Source organism: Erythranthe guttata, chromosome 8, assembly GCF_056151865.1.
Source record: "Erythranthe guttata isolate IM_541 chromosome 8, IM_541, whole genome shotgun sequence".
Lineage (NCBI taxonomy): Eukaryota > Viridiplantae > Streptophyta > Magnoliopsida > Lamiales > Phrymaceae > Erythranthe > Erythranthe guttata.
The window spans coordinates 15,980,843-15,999,403 of record NC_142540.1 but is presented as its reverse complement, the minus strand read 5'-3'; the positions used below and the strand labels follow the sequence as shown (position 1 = coordinate 15,999,403).

General features: G+C 38.2%; 1 long non-coding RNA gene across 1 annotated transcript; it reads left to right on the top strand.

The window, feature by feature from the left end:
* Positions 1–5,038: 5,038 nt before the first annotated feature.
* LOC148768615 (uncharacterized) lies at positions 5,039–7,021 on the top strand. Its single transcript, XR_016033176.1, has 2 exons — positions 5,039–5,294; positions 5,401–7,021. It is a non-coding gene; the product is annotated as an uncharacterized LOC148768615 (long non-coding RNA).
* The last annotated feature ends 11,540 nt before the right edge of the window (positions 7,022–18,561 follow it).

Here is an 18,561-nt window from a genome sequence, read left to right as displayed (position 1 = left end):
ACACATGATTTAACTAATTATAAAAAGTTTCCCTATACAGTCTGTAAACCCTCATCCCCATAACAGATTAACGGCCTCAGCCAGAGGAAAAAATATTCTTACACCCATTTTCTCGTCGGAAAATTTATCCGCAACCTTGTTCCATCCAACCTTACTGACCTAGACAAGTCTAGCTCTGATTTTCCTATTGTAGAAGCACTCCCTTTGGAAAGCAACAATTTTGGAATCTTTTGAACACGATTGCATCTGAGTATGATGGACCTTAGTTAGCTATTGGTGATTTTAATTCAATTGTGTCTCAATCCGAAAAAATTGGTGGGAATCCTTTTGCCTCTTCTTCCAGTCACACTTTCCTGTCTGACCTAAATACTCTTGGCCTTGTTGACTTTGGTTTTAGTGGTTACCCTTTCACCTGGAACAACAAAAGAAATGGTTTGGCAAATATACAACAAAGGTTGGATAGAGCTGTTGCGTCTTCTTCTTGGTGCACTTTATTATCTCAGGCAAATGTCTCTCATCCTACTGCTATTTGTTCAGACCATAATCCTATTCTCCTTGATTCTTGTACTAATGTTTCCGGTGGTAGAAAGCCTTTTAAATTTGAAGCAATGTGGCTTCATGATGATACTTGCTTTGATATTGTGCATAATGCTTGAGACTATTTTGTTAGTGGTTCCCCTCATTTTCAAATTAGCTCTAGAATTAGAAATGTGAAATCTGCCCTCAAAGATTGGAATTTTTCTCACTTTGGCAATTTGCATTCTTGCATAAAAAATATCAGTGAAGAGATTTCTCTTTTACAGAAAAATGACCAAAACTCTTCTTCTCTCCAATATGAAAAAAATCTCCAAGTGCAATTGGATCAGTGGCTTTTAAAATCTGAAATCTTTTGGAAACAAAAATCTAAAGAAAAGTGGCTTCTTGAAGGTGATGCAAACTCAAAATTCTTTCACCGTACTACTATTCTGCATACTAGAGCTAATAGGATTGTGTCTATCAAGAATGCTCATAATGTTCATGTTTTTTAGTGGAAAGAAATTGGTGCATGCTTTTGTGATTTTTATGATTTACTCTATAAGTCTGATTATCCTCTTGATTGCCCTCCATTCCCCTCTAATCTTGACTATCTTTTTCCTTCCACCATCTCCGATGATGATAACACCGAGCTCTGCTCAATTCCCACTCTCTCTGAAATCAAGAACACTCCTTTCTCCTTTGCATCTAATAAAAGTCCGGGGCCTGATGGAATGCCACCTTTGTTTTTCAAATCTTTTTGGAAAACCACTTGTGTTGCTGTTACCTCTGTTGTGCAGCACTTTTTCAAGCATGGATTTCTTCTCAAATCCCTCAACCATACCTTCATTGCCTTGATTCCAAAGTCTAAGCATGCCTCTAAGGTTGATCAATTTAGGCCTATCAGTCTGTGCAATGTCACTTACAAAATTATTTCAAAAATTCTTGCAAAAAGACTGAAGCCTTTTCTTCCTTCCTTCATTTCCCCTTTTCAAATGGCTTTTGTTCCTGGTAGAAATATCCATGATAACAACATCATTTGTCATGAAATCATGGAACCTACATAAGAAAAAAGGTAAAAAAGGTTTTATGGCAATTAAAGTTGACCTTGCTAAAGCTTTTGATCGAGTTGAATGGAATTTATTGGCCACTATTCTTGAAAATTTGGGGTTCTGTAAAAAGTTTATCGATTGGATTATGCAGTGTATTACTACCTCTTCTTTCTCCTTTTTGATTAATGGTTCTCCTTATGGTTTCATTAAACCCTCTAGAGGTATTAGACAAGGAGACCCCCTCTCTCCTTTCCTTTTTGTTATCTACATTGAAATTCTTTCCAGGTTGTTTGCTGAACAGGAGAATGCTGGTCACTTCAAGGGAGTAAAAATTTCAAGAACATCTCCTTCTATCTCTCATCTCCTTTATGCTGACGATTTAATTATTTTTTGTAGGTCTACGAGAGAAGATGCCCAATGTATTAAAAACATTCTCGATACGTTCTCTCTGTGGTCCATCTGTTGGGATGTGAAGCCCAGGATTCAATGAAAATTCGGAAGAGGTTCTAGATTAGCCGGTTTTAATTTTATTAACATGCTTTGATTAGATTCGTTTAAAGCGGAATAAATCTAATCTAGCAACTTACAGTTTTCGCGAGCAGATTCGTTTCTGTCTTCGGCGCACGGACGAGGATCCACGTCAAGCCTTCAACCTTCGTAAAAGCTGTTGTCCAGAAATTTCCAGTCCTCTTCCTTCACCGATATATCCACGACCGTTGATCCGATCGAGAAACCCTTTGGACAGATTGTAGATCTAAGGGTTAGGAAGCTACTGTATAAATTTCGAGCCTATCCGACTAACGGTTGATTTATGGTGATTTTCTTCGCAGGACTGCTCAGAAAATTCGGGAATTATACTTTGCTCTAAAAACCTATAATCTTCTATTGTATATCCCGGATTAATAATTCTTCTACAAGGGTGGAATTGTACTTGAAGAAATCTAAATCTATAATCGAGAAACTTAGAGAGAAAAGAAGAAGAGAAAAAATATTTCTCTCCAACGTGAAATAGGCGTGTAGGCGTGTAGAATTATTATGTCTCTCATCAACTCAATCTCTATTATATAGCACAAGGAATTAGAGTCACACATAGAGAGGATTACATGGAAACAAATCCCACTCCCTCTATAACTCTATATAGTCGAAAATTACAGTCCAATGGGACTTAATTTTCGGCTATATTAATTCCAATATATAATATTGGTTGAACTTTATTTTCTCGATTAATTAGAAAATCCATTGGGCTACAATAGGGACTAAAGGAGAAAATATAAATCGGGCAACTAATAATTAATTAAATCCAAACTCTTAAAAGAATCCATTTAATTAATCATTAAATAATTATTTATTTTCCACTACCAAATAATTATTGAACTCCCGTTTATATTCTCAAATATTACATTCGAGCTCCGGTCGATCATTACTTAGATTCTCCCCACATTAAGATATCTTATAACCACCAAATAATTTATTCACTGCTAAATAAATTAAATGGTTTCTTTTCATGAGTCTTACCTGCTCAATTTATATGAGTATGCCGGATACGAAATCCACCTGGCCAGGACTTGGCATAAACAAATCTTATAAGCTACTTAAGGGTTATTATCAATCCCATATTTCAGAGATGTGGATTCCTTTCGATAATTAATTTCCACCTATTAATTCTTAATGTCTCTACCCAACGCACCGGAGGCCATTTGACTCAATATAGGAATCTCTCCCATTGTGACATCAAAGTAGAGATCATCAATTAAATATGTACGTTAATTATTTAGGGATTAAGAGAGTAAGTAATTTACTGTCAACTAGAAATAATACAGTTTCATTTTTGAACAGTGATGAAACAATTATTTCACTTTGTCCGGTTCAACACATGCCGGGTGTGCTAGCACAATAAGTCAAAACAATAACTACAAAAGTTATTCTCTGTTTACTGTGATAAAAACCAATCACTTAAATATTGTGCTACAATCTTTTACCAATGGTTAGTCCATTTTCATCTAGGTTGTGAACGTTTATCTTTATATTCTAAACGAACTTTCAAAATGATCTTTCTGTGCGCCGTAGCACACCATTTCGAATACTATTAGAATATTGGGATTATATGCTAAGAGCCCCTCAAATCAAACATAATTTGAACTAAATGACAATATTAAATTTAATCTTTTAATTAAATCCCTATTTTTAAATAATATATGAGCCACATCCTTTAATTTTTTTTAATCCCTAGTTTGCCCTTATAACCTAAATATAATATTTATATTCACGTTCCTCCAACTTATCAGATCTATTTCTTTTATTTTATTTTCTCTCTGCTTCTCTCTCGTTCCGTGTTGTTTTTTTTCCGTCTCTCAATCTCTATCTCTCCACATCTCTCTCGCCGCTCAGTAATGGTTGCGCTGGTGACGGCGGCTATGGGCGATGGCTATGGTGGCGGAGAACAATAGATCTGCAAATTCCGGCGGTGGATCGAGAGGATTTAGTGGAGGCAACAACGATGGGTGGAGGCCGCGGCAGCCGGTGAAGGCGATAGCGGCGGGTGGAGGCCGCGGCCGCCGGTGGAGGCGGTGGTAGCGGCGACGGGTGGAAGGCGTGGTGGGGTTGTGTGGGCGGGGCTGTGATTATGGTTGAGTTGTTATGGAAAATATTTTTTGACTAATCAATTGGATCTAATTTCCTTGTTTTTTGAAAGATTTTTTGCTTGATTTGGGTTGTTTAAATGCCAGATCTAGGTTTTCCGAAAGTTGATAGGTGACTATGGTCGCAGCGGCTGCGAGCGTGGGTTGCTAGGGTTGGCGGTGGCTGCGTTGACGGCTAGGGTTTGCAACGGCTAGGAGTTTTTGGTGGCTAGGATTTGGTAGTAAAGCATAGTACACTGTAGTATACTATAGTACACCACCACACTATAGTATACTACAGTACGTCGTAGTATACCATAATCTACTACATAAAAATTGAAAAATATGTAAATTGAAATTACGAAAATAAAAAAATAGCATTTTTTTTTGTAATTCTCAATATTATGTAGAAAAAAAAGGAAAAAATAAAGAAATTTTTATAATAGTGTATAAATGCTAAAATGAATAACGAGAAAAAGAAAGAAAAACGGATATTTTGAAGAAAAAAAAATATTAGATGAAAATATGAAAATATTAAATGTATAATAAATAAAATGATAGATGCAGTTTGGAATTTACTTAATGAATATTTCGAATTTGTGAGTGGAGGGGCATTTTTGGAATGAATTTTATAAATGATGTGAAGCAAATGTTTAGTTAGACTTGTCATTTTGTTCAAATAAATTTTGTCACCAGGGACCTATATACTAAGAACCCTAGAATATTAGACTTATGTTTTTAATTAATTGACAAACAATCAATTAAATGCATTGAATACCCTAGTGCAGATTCTCATAAAATGATAATAAACTATTTTATTAATTCAATAATAAAACTACGAAGTTAAAAGCGAGACTTTTAGTCTACTATCCTAACACCATCCAGTTTCCAAACTCATCTAAATCCTCTGTTCATTTCAGCTCCAATACTCTTCATTCGGATAAGCTTGCCACTATGAACATTCTCAATTTCAAAGAGTGCTCCCACAAAGAAAAACATCTTGGTTTCCCGTTTTGCAGATCCCATTCCAAGAAATGCGCTTTTAATGATCTTATCGATAAGATCAACTTCAATTTGAGTGGTTGGGAGGCCAAAACACTTTCTCAAGCTGGTAGAACTATTCTCATTTCTGCAGTGGCCTCAGCGATTCCTACTTACCAAATGTCCATTATTCTCTTTCCAAAACATATTTGTTCTAAATTGGATGCTTTTTGCAGAAAATTTTTGTGGGGCTCTAACATCAATGGCAACTCTTTCATGACTAAATGCTGGGACACACGATTTGTCTGCCTAAATCTTTAGGTGGTATGGGGTTCAAACGAATGACTGACCTGAACAAAGCTCTTGTGTCTAAATTGGGGTGGTATATTGCTTCTAATGTTGACTGCCTTTGGGTTAAAACGCTCTCTGCTAAGTATCTTAGGCACCATAATCTTCTCACCCTTGAGTCCTCTCCTTCAAATGCCTCTTGGATTTGGAGAAGTATTTTTAAATCTAGGGATCTTATTATTAAAGGTGCTTGCTTTTCAGTATCCATGGATTCTAATATCTTAATTTGGAGTGATCCATGGATTCCCTCCTTTCCTGGCTTTATCCCTACCTCTATTTCTCCTGTTTCGCCTCCTTGTCTCTCTTTGGTTAAAGACTTGATGATTGCCAACTCAAGTTCTTGGAACACTCGTCTTCTCAATGAGACTTTTCCTCCTGAAGTGGTTACTGAGATTATTAAGATTAATATTTCTCCTTGTTCCCACCCCAAAAGCCTTTTCTGGACTCCCTCCATGTCAGGATTTTTTCGTTAAAAGTGCTTATCTCACTGATAACTCCCTTCGTTTTTCTCATTCTCGCCCTTACCCTTTTCCTTGGAAAAGCCTCTGGAGTGCTAACTTACATAATAGACACAAATTGTTGTTATGGAAAATTATTAACGATGCCCTCCCGACTTCTGCCAAGTTAAATTTTTTTTTCCAGTTTCTAATATCCTTTGCTCTTTGTGTGGATCTGAGGTTGAATCTACTGACCATCTTTTTCTTAAATGCCCGTTTGTTGCCCATCTTTGGTTCATCTCTAAATGGAACTTTCGTATTGAGCCTTTTAGAAATGAACCAATTAAAATGTGGCTTGAACTTGTTCTTAAGAAAAATGGAAAAATATTCTCTTCTGAGCTTATGAGAAAAGAATTCCTTGTTTTTGTTGCAGTTACTTTTGATCTTATTTGGAGAAAAAGAAATGATATCATTCATAGCCCAATTGCTTCTATTAATTTGGTTAATTTGTCTTCCATACAGGATTTGTCAAAAAAGATTGGAAGTTTGGCTAGCTCCCATTGGAAAAGTCAGCTCTCCAAAATCACCATTGCCGGCAATAATATTTCGCATTCCTGGAAAGCTCCTCCCATTGGTTGGCTCAAAATCAACTCAGACAGCAAATTTATTGATGGATATGCTCAGATTGCTTTTGTGATTAGGAACAGCAATGGCTCTACACTTTTTGCATTCTCAATGGAACATAAATGCCTCAATTCTCTTGCTGCTGAATCTCTTGCAATTAAAAGTGCGTGTCTGTTCATTCAAAATGCAAAGGTGGATAATGTAGGGGTGTGCACGGGTCGGTACGGTTCGGTTTTTGCAATAAACCAAACACGTACCGATAATATCGGTTTTTCATATTTTAAAACCGTGTATGTCGGTTTTTTTCGGTTCGGTACTAATCGGTTTTTGGGTTTTCGGTAAACGGTATCGGTATCAATTCGGTTTATTTTCTCTTTCGGTTTCGTTACCGGTTCGAATCGGTTCGGTATAAAACCGATGTTTGATTAACGGTGAATTTGGACTTCTATCACATTTCTTTGAGAAAATTACCAAGTAACAATCCAAAATTAACTAATAAAACAAATTTACTGCCATTAAAAAAAAAAAACTTTGCTGCCATAAAAAAACGTAATGAGATTAACTAATAAACACGATGTCATTAATGTCATCTTCAAAAAAATAAACTTGTTGCCCAATCACAAAAGAAGTCCAACTACATCAAAAGATTAAGTATGAATGTGGCCACATTGATTACCAAAAAAACTTACCGATTTGTACTATCTATCAAACGACGTAATTTTGTATTCCCAAATCGGTTCGGTTCGGCAAATTTTTTTTTCTCCATACACATACCGATTTTTTCGATTTTTCAAAAAATATTTACCGTGTATGCGGTTTTAAGTCGGGACGGTGTATATCGGCTCGGTTTTTTCGGTTTTCGGTTCGGTTTCTCGGTTTTTATGCTCACCCCTAGGATAATGTGATTTTCGAATCGGATTGCCTCAACGCAATTACTTACATTACTGATCTTTCCTCGACCATTCATTGGAGTGCGAACTTCCTCGACCATTCATTGGAGTGCGAACATTCTCATTAAGGAAATCAGACGTTATTGGTCTCTTTGGCCGAATTTGGAGATTCAAGTTTTGTTCTCGTAATGCAAATTTTGCTGCACACAATATTGCTCAATGAGCAGCTTCTTTGCATTGGAACGGTTCTATCCCTCTATCTTCGCTTCCTTGTAATTGCTTTTGTGATAGGGGTTATCCCATTGTTGACATTTGCTCCGCTTTTAATTAATATATCTTTTACTTATCAAAAAAAAAAAAAAAAAAAACACATGATTTGTATGTAAAGAAAAGTAAGAAACGCGATAAGAAATTTAATTGGTATAGTATAAAAGAAAAGCATAGATGCTCAAAATATAATTGTTTGGTAGAATCTCAGACCTTGCATCTTCAAACATTCATACTAACCCTTATCCATCCACTTCGACTCGAGTGACCGCTCGAGTGGAAACATGCATTAGGCCTGTTAAGTGTATATTTTTACACTTTATCGTATCTTTTTATTTGAGCTTTTGGTGTGTTTTAACGATAATTGGTGCTTAAAAAGTTGATTTATTGTATTTTAGGTACAAATTGAAGAATTGGAAAAGTATGGGGTCAAAACTGCAATTTTGGAGAAAATATGGGCCAAAAGTGAAAAAAGCAGAATTCTGGAGAATAGACCGCGCGGCCGTGCGGATTTTAGGCATAAATCTCACACGGCCGTCCGGATGGGCGAGTTGGCGCAGTGAAGGAATCTTAATTGTACAAGGAAACTGCCTTCTTCCCCAAGTTTTTCACCCTATATAAGACCAAGCCAAGCACACAATTAGGGATCAGCTTTTTACGAAATTTCAAGAGCCACAAAGCAATAACAAAGACGAAGAATTCGAAGACTCCAAGCAAATATTTATCGTCTATGATTTATTTTATTTGCGTTTTTGATTTAATCATGAGTAGCTAAACTACTTATTTCTAGGATTTTATTTGGAACCCTATGTGGGATTTATGAACCCTTTTCTATGATTTTATGCAAGTTTTAATTCCGGATTATTTCTTCTACTTGTTTTATTAAGTGCATGAACTTGATCAACTTATGTGCTTTTATGTTATTGTTAATCGCATGAATCGGAAGATCGGGTTAATAATTAGAACTGTGGTAGAAGAGCCTTTGTGGTATTAACATAGGAATATAGTTAATCTCTTAGGTAGCCATTATTGAGATTTGTGCTTAATGCTGTGTTCTAGAATTAATTGCATAGGAATATAGTAATTGAATCTAGAGTATTAGAATCGTAATACACGCGGAAGCGGGTTATGATTATTTTAGCATCTCAGGTTATTAATCCGGGTTAATTGCTTGCATAATTGAAGGAATTGGGGGAGTAATAAACACATAGGGGGAAGAATAAAATCCTAGGCTTGCTTATCTTGATTAAATCTTCGTTTTTAATTGCTTTCTTGCTTTGTCTTTTTAATTTGCTTCGTTAATTTAGTTTATTATTCATCTTTCGACTGTGTAGGGTGGGCTTGATAAAAATTGGTAGAATTTAGCGTCTAGGATTAAGTAATTAAATATTCCCTGTGGGTTCGATATCCGGACTTAATTGTCCACTATATTACTTGTACGATACGTGCACTTGCGTGTAGGTATTCGACCAACAAGTTTTTGGCGCCGTTGCCGGGGAGTATTTTAATTATTTATTTTATTCTAGCTCTATATTTGAACAATTTTCACGATTCACCCATTTAATTTTCGTTGTATTTTATTTTTGTTTTAGGTACTGTGTATGCGCAGAAGACTCGATCTAGCTAGAGAACCGTTTGATCCCGAAATCGAACGAACTTTTCGAGCCGCTAGGAGACGACAACGCGCAAACAATATAATGGAGGACGAAGAACGCAGGGCAGCGGGTAATTTACTCAATGCCAACGGAAACCAAGTCCAAGACCCTCCCCTTCAACTTCCAGCACAGCCAGCAGTTCGTCCACGGGCACTTCAAGACTACATAATCCCAACGCTAGACGGATTCCGCCCGAGCATCCAATATCCACCTATTGAGGCACATAATTTTGAGATCAAGCAAGGCCTTTTGACGATGCTCCAAAATAACGGGCTCTTTAGTGGGTTGGCAGGTGAAGATCCCCATCTGCACATTGTCAATTTTCTAGATACCTGTAACTCCCACCGTCAAAACGGCGTTTCCCAAGAGGCGCTTCAATTAATTCTCTTCAAGCACTCCCTACAAGGAAGAGCTCGCCAGTGGTTGATGTCCCAAGCCCCCCACTCTATCTCGTCGTGGCCTCAACTCCTCAACCTTTTCATGAAAGTCTATAGCTCACCCGAGAAGGACGAGAGAATCCGGCGAGAAATTCACAATTTTGTCCAAGAGCAAGGCGAGCAATTATACGAGGCATGGGAGAGATTTAAAACTCTTTTGCGGCAATGTCCAACACATGGAGTCGAACAATGGCGGCAAATCCACATCTTCTATCAAGGGATTAATGAGAATGCACGAACGGTCTTAGATGCATCAACCGGGGGAAATTTTATGAGTCAATCGATACCGGATGCTTTCATCATGTTGGATCAAATTGCTCAAAATCGGTTTGCCAAGTCAAGCGAGAGGACGGTTAGTGGATCCAAGAAAGTTCCCGGAGTGTTGGAGTTAGATGCAATTACGGCCCTTCAAGCTCAAGTGACCCAAATTGCTCAACAAAATCAACTCCTTCTGCAGCACATCAAAGCAAGTCCACCACAACAAGTCAAAGCAATTGAATCTCCATGTTGTGAAATTTGCGGTGGAAATCACTACACGCTCCAATGCCAACAAGATGTGGAGTCGCTCAACTACGTCAACAACGCACCTCGCCAATTCCAAAATCAAGGGTGGAGATCACAAGGGCAATATGGAGGAAATCAACAAGGCCAAGGATATCAAAGACCTCAAGGCCAATTCCAAAATCAAGCCCCTCCTCAACAAAGCTATCAAGGCAACAATCCACCGGCCCAAAAATCAAGCACGGATGAGATATTGGCCCAATTCATGACCGCTACCCAAGCCTCGTTGCGAAATTTGGAGAACCAAGTCGCTCAATTAGCTTTGAATCGAGAGAACCGCCCGCAAAGAGCATTGCCATCACACACGGAGGACCCAAGAAAAAGACAAAACGAGCAAGTACAAGCGGTGAGTTTACGTAACGGACGACAATTGGAAGAAGCCCCTAGAAAAGAGACAAATAGTGGAAAAACAAAGGCAACCGACGCAGCGGAAGAGGGCACAAACGTTCCGAGCGAAACTTCAAAGGCAACGGTCACACCGGCTCCACCCATTCCATACCCGCAAAGGTTCCAACCGCCAAAGTTGAATGCCGAATACCAAAGCTTTGTTGACAAGATGAAGGAAATCCGTATCAACATCCCTCTCATCGAAGCACTCCAACAAATGCCAAAGTGGGTGAAGTTTGTCAAAGAACTCGTAACAAAGGGACGAAAATTGCAAGGAAACGAGATGATTCAACTCACCGAACAGTGTAGTGCAATCCTTACGAGACCTCTCCCTCAAAAACTAGGCGACCCAGGTAAGTTCACTATCCCTTGTACAATAGGAGATAAATTTTTTCGATCACTCATTGATTTAGGGGCTAGCATCAACCTTATGCCTTTTTCTACATATACGAGTCTTGGGTTGGGTGAAATTGAACCAACGGCTATAACACTCCAATTAGCCGATAGGTCTCTAGTCTACCCAAAGGGGGTTTTAGAAGATGTCTTAGTGAAGGTTGACGAATTTATTCTTCCTGCTGATTTTGTGATTCTTGATATGGATGAAGATAGAGAAATCCCAATTATTTTGGGAAGGCCGTTTTTAGCTACTTCACGTACTGTTATTGATTGTGCTAGTGGGGATCTCACCATGACGGTGCATGACCAAACTATTAAATTTAATGTTTTTAATGCAATTAAGCGGCCGCACAATTCTAATGAGTGTTTCTCTATCGATTTAGTGGAGTCTTGTTCTTTTGAAAATTTTGATTCGTTACACTTGGATTCTTTGGAGGCATCTTTGGTTGTAGGTAACGACTGTGGAGATGAAAGAGTGGAGGAGCAAATTTGTTGGTTAGATTCCGGTGATTTTCTCACCCGGCAAAAGTTTGAAAGTTTGGATTTGGCCACCCTTACCACCCCCAAGGCATTCAAAACATCATTGGAGGAACCACCGCAGCTTGAGATGAAAGAATTACCCGGACACCTCAAATATGCCTACCTCGGTAAGAATGACACTTTGCCGGTAATTATCTCACAATCTCTATCTACTTTGCAGGAACAAAGGTTATTGGAAGTACTGCGGGAACACAAGACGGCGCTTGGATGGAAAATTGCGGATATCAAGGGAATTAGCCCTTCATTATGTATGCACAAAATCATCTTAGATGATCAACAACATCCGTCAGTCGAACACCAAAGGCGTCTCAACCCCATCATGAAAGAGGTAGTCAAGAAGGAAATTCTCAAGTGGCTCGACGCAGGTATTATTTATCCGATTTCTTATAGCGCATGGGTAAGCCCCGTTCAATGTGTTCCTAAGAAAGGAGGTATGACAGTTATCCGTAATGCAAATAATGAATTAATTCCATCTAGAACCACAACGGGTTGGCGAATTTGCATGGACTATAGGAAATTAAATAAAGCCACTAAAAAGGATCACTTTCCTTTACCTTTTATTGATCAAATGCTTGATAGATTGGCAGGTAAAGAATTTTATTGTTTTTTAGATGGATATTCGGGATATAATCAAATAGCCATTGCACCGGATGATCAACACAAAACCACATTTACATGCCCTTATGGTACTTTTGCATTTAGACGCATGCCTTTTGGTTTATGTAATGCACCCGCTACCTTTCAGCGGTGCATGATGGCTATTTTCACCGATATGGTAGAGAACGGTTTAGAAGTATTTATGGATGACTTCTCTATTTTCGGTGATACCTTTGACACTTGTCTTTGCATGTTGGCTAAGGTTTTGCGCAGGTGTGAAGAAACCAACTTGGTGCTAAATTGGGAGAAGTGCCACTTCATGGTGCACGAAGGAATTGTGCTTGGGCATAAAATCTCGCGAGAAGGCTTGGAAGTGGACAAAGCAAAAATCTCCACAATTGAAAATCTTCCGCCACCTATTTCTGTCAAAGGCATTAGGAGTTTTCTTGGACATGCGGGCTTTTATCGGCGTTTTATCAAAGATTTTTCAAAAGTTGCCAAGCCCCTTTGTAACCTACTCGAGAAGGAGACAAAATTCAATTTTGATGGTGAGTGTCTTCAAGCTTTCAACGAGCTTAAGCAAAGGTTAGTATCCGCTCCTATTATTTGTGTACCGAATTGGGATGAACCGTTTGAGCTTATGTGCGATGCTAGTGATTTTGCGGTTGGCGCCGTTTTAGGTCAAAGGAAAGAGAAAATTTTTCGATCAATTTATTATGCTAGTAAAACTCTTAATGATGCACAATTAAATTACACCACTACGGAAAAAGAGTTATTAGCTGTTGTTTTTGCTTTTGAAAAATTTCGCTCTTACTTGTTAGGACCCAAAGTTGTCGTTTTTACTGATCACGCTGCCCTCAAATATTTGTTTACTAAAAAGGATGCAAAACCTAGACTCATTAGGTGGGTTTTAATGTTGCAAGAATTTGATATTGAAATTCGTGATCGAAAGGGTAGTGAAAATCAAATCGCCGATCATCTATCTCGACTTGAGAAAGATGTAGACGAAAGCGATAGAATTTGCATTAATGAAAATTTTCCTGATGAACAGTTGCTTGCTTTTGATAATAAGGTTCCTTGGTTTGCCGATTATGTAAATTATTTGGTTAGTCAAGTGCTTCCACCGAATCTCAATTATCATCAAAAGAGGAAATTTTTGCATGATGTTAAATTTTATTTTTGGGAAAAGCCTTTTCTTTTTAGACAATGCAGTGATTTGTTGGTGCGAAGATGTGTCCCGGAACATGAGCAGCAAGACATACTCTTTCACTGCCATGGTTCGGATTATGGAGGACATTATGGAGGCGAAAGAACAGCACGTAAGGTTCTTCAATCAGGTTTTTTTTGGCCCACTCTTTTTAAAGATTCGTATAAATTTGCTATTACTTGTGATCGGTGCCAACGCACGGGCAATATTTCGGCTCGCCATGAACTCCCATTGAACACGATGATCGAAGTCGAGCCTTTTGATGTTTGGGGTATTGACTTTATGGGACCTTTTGTCCCTTCATTCAATAACCAATACATCTTAGTGGCCGTCGATTACGTTACTAAGTGGGTAGAGGCCATAGCCACCCCAACTAATGATGCATCTGTAGTGTGTGCTTTCTTGAAGAAACAGATTTTCACTAGGTTTGGGGCACCACGGGCAATTATCAGTGATGGTGGATCGCATTTCGTGAATAAGCAATTTGACAACTTGATGGGCGTATATGGTGTAAAGCACAAGGTTGCACTCGCGTATCATCCACAAACGAATGGGCAAGCCGAAGTTACGAACCGTGAAATCAAGAATATCTTGGAAAAAGTGGTAGGCCCAACAAGAAAGGATTGGTCGAAAAAACTCGATGATGCACTATGGGCATATCGTACAGCTTTTAAAACGCCATTGGGAATGACCCCTTACCGTGCGGTGTTCGGTAAAGCATGCCACTTACCGTTGGAGTTGGAGCATTGTTCTTATTGGGCGCTAAAAAAGATGAATTTCGATTACAAAGAATGCAAGGAAAGAAGGTTATTGCAACTCAACGAATTGGACGAATTACGAGAGCAAGCGTACGAGAGCAATTGGTTATACAAAGGAAAAGTCAAAAGGTGGCACGACAACAACATCTTGCACCGTCAATTTCAAAAAGGGCAAGAAGTTCTCTTGTTCAATTCACGGCTCCGGTTATTCCCGGGAAAGCTTAAATCAAGATGGTCGGGGCCGTTCATCGTTCAACAAGTCTTTCCACATGGAGCTATAGAAATCAAAGACCGTGAATCGGAACGAGTATTCAAAGTAAATGGAAATCGACTCAAACACTATTGGGGAGATGGTGGCGAACGTCAAGTGGCCGTGGTCACCTTTGCTTAAAGAGAAAGAAGCAACGTCCGGCTGAAGACTTTAAACTTAGCGCTTCTCGGGAGGCAACCCGAGCTTTATTGTTTTTCGTATTTTTATTTAATTTTTCGTTTCGTTTTTAATATCATAAGCATGCATTCTAATTTATTATTTGAATTTTATTTTTCAGGGTCGAAAAAGTGATAAATAAGAAGTTTCAGGGGCACTAATCAGAAGTTTGTAATTTTCAGGGGCCCAATTGCAATTATTCACACGGCCGTGCAAGAAAAGGGCGTAAAACTCACACGGCCGTGTGAGATTTCGGGAAGCTACTGTATAAAATCGTGAAATGGCACGGCCGTGCGAAAAAGACTTGGAATCTCGCACGGCCGTCCGAATTTTGGAGCAGCATCTGCCCAAATTCGAGAAACGGTGCGGCCGTCCCAGAACTAGGCCAAAACACGGGACGGCCGTCCCATGGGCAGCAGTGAAGCAGAACGCTCGGACGGCCGTCCGAGAAAGAGGGCAAAACGCGGGACGGCCGTCCGAGGCTCTACTGGGCGTTTTAAATTTTTGAAAATTCGTTTTTCTCCCCCATTATTTCTTAAACCCTCCTCTTTCCTTCTTTCTATCTCCCACACACAAATTTTCGAATTTTTTGAATTTCTCTTCCAAAAATTCTTCGATTCCACACACATAATTCACTCACACACTCTCCGATTCTTATTTTGTGTTGGTATTGACAGGGAGGCTAGAGAGTCGAATCAACTTCCTCAAAATCTCATCTTTCAAGGCACGCCCGTGTGCATCGAGCCGGCATCCGCCGGCACCCGTTCTTTAGCCCGTACCCGAGCCGTCCGATGAGGATGAGCGTGAGAGAAGGAGGGAGGAGCACCCCGATCACATCGACCCCGACTAAATCAGGTGTTTTCTATCCTTAAACTTTGTGCTAATTTCGTTGAGGGCAACGAAAATTTTAAGTTTGGGGGTGAAAAACATGTTATTTTGCGCTTATTTGTTTTAGTTTGCATGCATTAGGTTTTATTCGTTTTTATTGTTTTTCTCGTTTTTTCCGGAATAAAAAAAAAAAAAATATATATTTGCTTGAGTCGAATGCATCGATGATTTATGATGATGAGAGATGATCAATGTTTGATGATGAAATTGCTTGTTTTATGTGATAAGGATTTAATGTTTGTTTAGCTTTCGATTCAACGGGACTTAGAAGCGAATTATTGCTAGGAATCACATTTTGTGCATTGCTTTGGTTGAATGTTTTGTATTTTAAATTTGGAATTAATTTGTGCTAGATCATGCTATGTTCGGTTTTAAGACTCACCTTAGGAAATTTATGATACGAAGTATTGAGTAGTAAGTGATTTGGGATATGATTTGGGCCTTCTTTGAACCGTTTGAGCCTTTCAAGCCGACCTTTTTATCGAAATTCCTTAGAACCTTGATTTGAGCCTCGGAGAAAAGGTGTTCTTTCTTTTAGCCAATGTGTAAGGTAGAATAGGTGGAGATTCTTGAAAAATTACCCCTTGGAGTTCGGTCGAAAAATTGTATAAGGTCCTTCTTCTTCTTCGAAAAAAAAAAAAAAAAAAAAAAAAAAAAAAAAAAAAAAAAAAAAAAAAAAAAAAAAAAAAAAAGAAAAAGAGAAGAAGAAGAGACTAGAAGGGAGAAATAAGGACTAGTTGTTGAATTATTCTTGAAAACTCAATCCATTGCCTCAAAAGCAAAAGTGGAGACTTTTGAACTTTTGAGAATCGAGTTTATTAAAGTCCGTATAGGTGAATTCATTGTTTCAAACGCCTGTCTTTCAAATTTTGGCGTAATCACCTAAATTCAAGAAGAATAGCCACACATACCCATTTTTCCTACCTCGAACCAAAGAGCCTAACAATTGAAAGCCACAAAGCCCCAATGATCCCAATAGCTTAATGTTCGATATTAGTAGAGTAGAATAATTTGGTGAGTATTTGGAGTCAAGCATATGCATGTAAGTATAAATTTTCTCTATTTTTAACTTGCAAATATGGGATACTTGAAGCAATTGTATGATTTGTGGTTTTTTGTAATGGTGAGTGACTAAGTGTTGTTGAATTTTGAGCTTGCGAATGTCTAAGGAATTGTCATTATAATTACAAGTTCTGAAAACGTGAAGTTGATCATTGATCTATGTGATGAGATGTTATCGTTGAGTTATTTGCTTATTGGTAGATTTTTGCTTGAGGACAAGCAAAAGTTCAAGTTTGGGGGTGTGTTAAGTGTATATTTTTACACTTTATCGTATCTTTTTATTTGAGCTTTTGGTGTGTTTTAACGATAATTGGTGCTTAAAAAGTTGATTTATTGTATTTTAGGTACAAATTGAAGAATTGGAAAAGTATGGGGTCAAAACTGCAATTTTGGAGAAAATATGGGCCAAAAGTGAAAAAAGCAGAATTCTGGAGAATAGACCGCGCGGCCGTGCGGATTTTAGGCATAAATCTCACACGGCCGTCCGGATGGGCGAGTTGGCGCAGTGAAGGAATCTTAATTGTACAAGGAAACTGCCTTCTTCCCCAAGTTTTTCACCCTATATAAGACCAAGCCAAGCACACAATTAGGGATCAGCTTTTTACGAAATTTCAAGAGCCACAAAGCAATAACAAAGACGAAGAATTCGAAGACTCCAAGCAAATATTTATCGTCTATGATTTATTTTATTTGCGTTTTTGATTTAATCATGAGTAGCTAAACTACTTATTTCTAGGATTTTATTTGGAACCCTATGTGGGATTTATGAACCCTTTTCTATGATTTTATGCAAGTTTTAATTCCGGATTATTTCTTCTACTTGTTTTATTAAGTGCATGAACTTGATCAACTTATGTGCTTTTATGTTATTGTTAATCGCATGAATCGGAAGATCGGGTTAATAATTAGAACTGTGGTAGAAGAGCCTTTGTGGTATTAACATAGGAATATAGTTAATCTCTTAGGTAGCCATTATTGAGATTTGTGCTTAATGCTGTGTTCTAGAATTAATTGCATAGGAATATAGTAATTGAATCTAGAGTATTAGAATCGTAATACACGCGGAAGCGGGTTATGATTATTTTAGCATCTCAGGTTATTAATCCGGGTTAATTGCTTGCATAATTGAAGGAATTGGGGGAGTAATAAACACATAGGGGGAAGAATAAAATCCTAGGCTTGCTTATCTTGATTAAATCTTCGTTTTTAATTGCTTTCTTGCTTTGTCTTTTTAATTTGCTTCGTTAATTTAGTTTATTATTCATCTTTCGACTGTGTAGGGTGGGCTTGATAAAAATTGGTAGAATTTAGCGTCTAGGATTAAGTAATTAAATATTCCCTGTGGGTTCGATATCCGGACTTAATTGTCCACTATATTACTTGTACGATACGTGCACTTGCGTGTAGGTATTCGACCAACAAGGCCCAACCAGAATATGCCGGTTTGATCTCATCTCAAGAGACTTACCTTTAACTCACCAAAAGCCCATCATCGAGTGAGATTCGTTTGGTGGACTAGACATCGACAACCCAACGTTGCCCAACCGTCTTACCAAAATATCCCGAGCAAACTCTCACAAGAGCGTCATCAAGGGTGGGGATATTAACAAGGTTGAAAATTAAACAAAAAATCATTTCTATGATCAACAATAAAATCAGTTACAATCAACACAATAGAATCTCATGAATATATTGACAAAGGGTTGTAATAGTTAAATTATGGAAAGAAATCGAAAGGAGATAAGCGCCGAGTAATTTAAGAATTCAAAAGCTCAATAAAGTTAAGAAGTTGAACCATCCCAAGAAATAATAATGGAGATACTGTGCACATCAAGAAATCGGTAAAAACGATAGTTTCTCACCTTGTGTTTGTGGAGTATGTGAAATTTGGTTTGATTCAGAAACTCGCTCTTCCC